Source organism: Parasteatoda tepidariorum, chromosome 6 (assembly GCF_043381705.1).
Source record: "Parasteatoda tepidariorum isolate YZ-2023 chromosome 6, CAS_Ptep_4.0, whole genome shotgun sequence".
Lineage (NCBI taxonomy): Eukaryota > Metazoa > Arthropoda > Arachnida > Araneae > Theridiidae > Parasteatoda > Parasteatoda tepidariorum.
Window position 1 is genome coordinate 77,409,730 of NC_092209.1, and position 6,416 is coordinate 77,416,145.

The following is a 6,416-nucleotide window of genomic DNA, read 5'->3' on the forward strand; positions in this document are numbered from 1 at the left end:
GCCTACTGTAGGATTCAAAAGTTTAAAATTTGACTATTAAATTAACTAATATTAAGGGGTCACAGTACCTTTGCAACAATTTTTTAAAATAAAGGTATCATTCATTTTGAGGATGCTTTACATGCTCATTTAAGTTATAATCAATAATTTATCTTCAAAAAGTAATTAAACTGTTTAATTTTTTTAAAATTTTAAAAAAAGTTGAAAAAATTCTAAATTTTTAAATCCCTAAGGCTTTTTTATTTTAACATATTTTCAAAAAAAGNTGCGAGCAGCCGTGTCTTAACGATCAGTCCACTGCGGGACGACCTACTGTAGGATTCAAAAGTTTAAAATTTTTTGATTATTAAATTAACTAATAGTAAAATTATTGCATGAAACTATCTTTGGATTGACGAATTTTATAAATGAGTTAAAGAAATTTTTTTAATTTCTTCTAGAGATATGAAGAAAAAATCTAAAAATACTAAATAATAATAAAAAACTTATTAAAGATATAAAAAACTGAAATAAAGCCCTTACTCAATTCCTGTTGATTTTTATGTAAAATGAAACCTGTATGCTAATATAATCCCAGTTCTCCCCCAACACACAAACTTTAGTTTATCTGAATTTTATGGTTATGAATATGATTTGATATAAATAAAAGATCCCCCCCCCCATTAAACTTCTTATGAGGAGCTAAAAGGGTGAAAAACATAAATAGTTGCAGCAAGTAATGACATTTGGGGGGGGAGGGGGGTTCTCTTCAAATTGTAATAAAAATCATTAAAAATGAACGCGCTATTTTTGAAATTTTTAACAAATCAAGTACGCATACCAACTTGCAGCCCCTTTTATACCCCTTAATCATGCTCTATTAATAAAAACATTTAGCAACAATTTTGGCTCAAAGCGGGTAAGGAGGCAATCTTCCTAACTCTCCAGAGATCTGATGTCGAATCTTCCCCTTTCCTCAAAGTTGCTATAAAATACTTTTATTGTTTTGGGAAGAAAAAGAGGTATAGAAGCAGGAATAAGATTACACAATTTTTTTGTTGTTGATTTTTTCATTAATTTAAAGGGGCAAATTCCCTCGTAATCTAAATCTGCATACCTGCTAGATAAGACCATTGCCATGTAGGATTTAAGAAATCGTCTGCGACTGCATAGAGTTCCTTTTTATTTAGTTATCAAACTATTTGAATATGCTTTCAAAACAATATAAAAACTTTTAGAAGTTAAACTCGTCGGACAGAAATTTAATTCACGCTATCTTTTACGATATATATATATCATAGAATTATTAAAAAAAGGGTTATAGTTTCGTAGTCTTACTAGAGTCCTAGATTTTACACGACATAATTAGATAAATAAGGAGAACATTTGTTCTCCTTATTTATTCTCTAAAAGGAACAACAATATGACATTGCAAAAGCATTGGATTTGATTAAACCACTAAAAATGGTTTCCTGACACGTTCTTAACAAATCAAATGCGATATAGAATCATTTTTTTTTACTAATGTTTCACTGCTGAAGAAAATCGTCTGCAAGAAACAATATTTATTTTTCTTCCATCTATTTCTTTAACTGCGAACAGACGTATACATTTGTTACGATTTTCAGACATCATTTTTATTCTTATTAACATCATTCTTATTAACAAAACAATAGTTTTTAATCAATAAATTTTATTTTCTTGTTTCGCACAATTTAAGAAAGCAAGGAAAAAGAAGGCTGTTTCATGAGTCAGCGATGTTGATATACGTTCGTTATAATTAAATAAATAATTGTATAATTTAAAATCAAAAGTAATTGAAATAAAAATTATGAACTGAAAAGCAAAACTTGTGGATAAATAGAACTAATTCGTTTTAGAGAAACTTAAAAAATCACTATAACTATTGACGACAATGATGCTTAAATAAATTTGTTAATAGGTACCAAATGAAATAAAATTTAAAAAAATAATAAGCTAATTGTACACTGGTCGACAAAATTAAGAGATGGAAGACATTTTCCCAAATATCTAAAAAAATACTGAATATAAATAAATTAAATTTGGTATGGATATAGCTTATTCCATGATAATAAAGTATGCAAAACAAAAATGAAAGTGCCATTCACTGGCAAGACCTATTGCCAATGTAATCTGAACTTAAGGATAAAAGATGACAATAAAAGTGAGGCTTGTACAGTGTGTGTTGCCTCTAGTATGGTGTCTGGTCACCCCTGACAGACAGCATGCACAACGACTATGCAGGCTGTTAATAAGGGAGTTAAGGAGGACTTGTGGAAGACCCTCCCATTCTTCCACCAGAGCAATTTTTAACTCCAGAATGGTTCTGGGGGGAGGTTGGAGCATCGCAATAGCTCTCCCTAGCATGTTCAATAGGATTCAGGTCAGGGGATTTGGCTGGCCAATCTATTAGTGGAATATCCTCGCTTTCCAGATACTCATCAACCATGAGAGCCCTATGTGGTCGTGCATTGTCGTTCATAAAAATGAACTCAGGGCCAACAGCGTCCCTTAACAGACGCACATATGGCTCTAGGACCTCCTGCCTGTACCTCTGGGCATTCACGGAACCATTGTCAAACACATGGAGCGGTGTGCAGGTATCTTGCATGATCCCTGCCGAAACCATGAGTCCTCCACCAGCATAATAGTCCCTTTCGATAATGTTGCTGGGATGGTATCGGGTTCCAGGTTCCCTCCATATCAATAACCGTCCAGAAATAGCGTTATAGAAGAATATAGCGTCATAGAAATGTGCGAAAATGCTTTTCATCTCTTAATTTTGTCCACCAGTGTAGTGAAACCGAAGGAAATGGAAAACTAATTCATTAAAAAAAAATTTTTTTAAAAATCACCAAAATATTGTCGCCTTAATTAATTTTCGTATTAAATACTAACTGGAAAAAAAAACTTCGTACTTAAAAAAGAAAGAAATGGTACTAATTCGTTCAGGGAAAAAAAAAAGCCTTACCCTTTTTAATGCCACAGTAATGTTCAATTAATTTCGGTAATCTGAACTAATTGAATTTAAAAAACATTATAATCTTCGTACTGTAAACCAATATTAAAGAAAAAAAGATACTAATTTGTTTAGGAGAAAAGTGAAAAAATTGTCACATTTTTTTTGATGCTCAAGTCATTTTGGTAATAAGTGCTATTTGAAATTAAAAAAAAAAAATTATAAGCTTTTGCACTGTAAACCAAAATTAAAGAAGAAAAGATACTAATTTGTTTAGGACCAAAGTAAACTATGTATTAAAAAGCGAAACTGATGGAGAAATGACACTAATTCTTTTAGGAGAAACGTAAAAAAATTTTCATACTGCTATTGAAGTCAATGATGTGTAATTAATTTTGGTGATATGATATGCCCTGTTTGTATTATGATAATTAATGTAAATTTTAAGAGGCACCAAATATATCAATATAGGAACAAAGCATTTTATGGGTAAATTTGGTGCCTACAAAAACCGCAAGAATACTGGGCATTTTTATTGTAGATCAGGGGTTTCCAACTTACATGAGGCCGGGGGCCATAATTAAAAACACAAATCAAATGGCGGGCCGTAACTTTATCAAAGTATAATGTAGGACTCTTTTATGCTTTAAGGAACATTAAATATTACTGTCAGATATTTTCCAAGTTGTACAAAAAAACGTATTGAATTACAAATTAAAATAAAAAGTAGATTTCTAAAAATATTTAATTGTTATTAACAATATTTTTAAAAATATTAAATAAATAATAAAAATTTGGGCTACAATAACTTTAATGTGCACCTATGTATTAAACAATTAATGTGCAACCTATATCTAATTGTTAAGATATAAAACCTTAAAAAATTTGGTATTAAAACTTGCATAGTAGCACACAAAATATTCAATGAGAAAATTGAGGTTTGTCTGCTGCAACCACCAGAGAATAGATATTTACATTTTAAATTTAAAATTTACAAATGTGTGTGTAAATATTTTCGTCCAAAATGAGTGGTTTCAAAAAGTTAAATCGGAGAATTTCTTCGAGAAAATTTCTGATACACACATGCTAAATTATATTCACAAAATACAAAAAAATGAAATAAAAAAGAGCAACATACACGATTATTTTTGTATTTGAATAAATATTTTCTTGGATGCAAAACCTGAGAAATAAATTTCTTTGCACCGTTGGTATGTTAAATTTCACAGAAACGAAGAAAGTAGGTTTTTATGAACGAGAAAAGTATTTTAAACCCATATAGATTTTTTTACGAAAATTGTCCGCAAAAAAATGACAACTAAAATATTTTAGTTCGTGGGCCACAAAAAAAGGCTTCGCGGGCCGGATGTAGCCCCCGGGATGCCAGTTGGTAACCCCTGTTGTAGATCCTGTTGAAATAAGTTTCATACGGCCCCTCAATTGTATGAATACGTGTTTTGTTAATTCTAATAATGTAAAGTCACCGAAAAGGGCAACGAATAATAATAAATCAAGAAGACACTGAAATTATTTAATCTTTTTTAATCGTCGTATTTGTGTTTCAGTTTTGTACATAATTTCGTAGTTTTGCTTAGCATTCATTTTGATTTATTGATTCTTTTCTTCCCCCCCACCCCATATGAAGAACTGGTATCCAGCTAGTTTTTGCATAATATTATTATAAAATATAATTTAATGCATAAAAATATCACAATAAGCTCAACATTTTAAACCATTAAATTAATTTTTTAATTATAAATCAATTAAACTATTTTTCAAATTTTCAAAACGGTTTGAAAATAGATTTTTTAAAAATAATATTGAAATGTATAGTCAAATAAATAAGATAACTTTTTAATCCTTTTTCTTTAATAAGTCAACAGCATAATAAAAATTCCATTAGTATACAGAATTGAGTGGTTAAATAAAAATATGTGTATGCATACACAATAATAATGATAATGAATATTCTCTTAAGCAAATAAAATAAAGTTTCGGTTAAACCGGAGATTCGACATAAAATTATTAACAAATACAACAATAATAAAATAATCTCCAATCATGTACAATATTTAAAAAGTAAATTAATAATTAGATTTTGGCTTAACATATAACCATGATACACAAACAATGAATAAATACTGTTCTTAAATTTTCATTACTCATTATAATAAAATATTTTGGATACATTAATTGCGTATATTTTAAAGAATAAACAAACAATCGAAGAATCATTTCAAACTCTATGCACAAATAGAACATTTTTCAGAAAAACTGCATTATATATATATTCTTAGTGAATAAAACTACAATAAAAATATTTGTCAGAATAACAATAAGTATTCATTAAAATCAGCGATAGACAAAAATGAATTAATAAAAAATGACTCTTAAGTTGTATTTTAAAATTTTGACTCGGTAACAACAGAATAAACACAGAAAAATAAAGCAAACTTTTTTCTGAATTGATTGTGAAATTAAGATTAAGTGTTTTGAAGATTTATCGTTTTATTCATTGAAACGAAAATCTGTCGTCATTGAATCTTGAAGAATATATAAATCTTCATTTTCAAACCTAATAGGAACAGTGATAAAAAGAGTCGTTTTTCTGACGACACAATAGAATTAATTCCCCTATTTTATAATACTTTTATAATAGAGTTTTGCCAGGTGCATTAGAATTAGACTATTTGAAATTTTCGTAGTGCAACATTAGAGAATTTAACAGTCTTATATATGTGATAAATATATTGTGAAAAGGTATTGCCGGTTTTTTTTAAACTTAATTATTAAAACTTTAATTAAAAAATAAATAAACTTATTAATTAATACAAATATGGATCATTTTTTTAGAATGCGAATTAATATATTTTAAAATTTAAAAAAAAATATTTATAGATTTTAGAGTTTCGATCCTTATTATTTTTAATACCGAAAAATAAAAAAAAAGAACAAGCTCTAAAATAAAGCTTTTGATTCTCAAAAGTTAGGTAAATAGGTACTGATGGTAAATCGTCAATATTAATAATGATCTTATTAAGAATGTAGGGAATCAATATGTTACTGAATAAAATCTGAGTATGTATAAGTTTTTTAATATTTTTTTTTTAGAGTTATACTTCATCAGTTAAATAAAAGTTGAAACTTCTTAAAAATTTTGTTTAAACCCTCACAAAATTTCCTGTCCTAAGCCTACTAATAATACATTTAGTTTAAAATTCATTATCGCATCAAGGTTTTACTCATCTTCAACAAGAATATTCTTTTGTTCTAATTTTCACCAGCTTAGTATTTTAATTATTTAGAGTTATTACTTTTGAGTTTCAGAAATTAACTAAAGTTGTCAACTAATGCTTTTCTATACCAAGTATGTTAAAAACTGCCTTTCAGATTTCTTACAACATACAAACCATAGCCTTAAAATAATTTGTAATTTAAAAAGTGCCACGTGTAATTT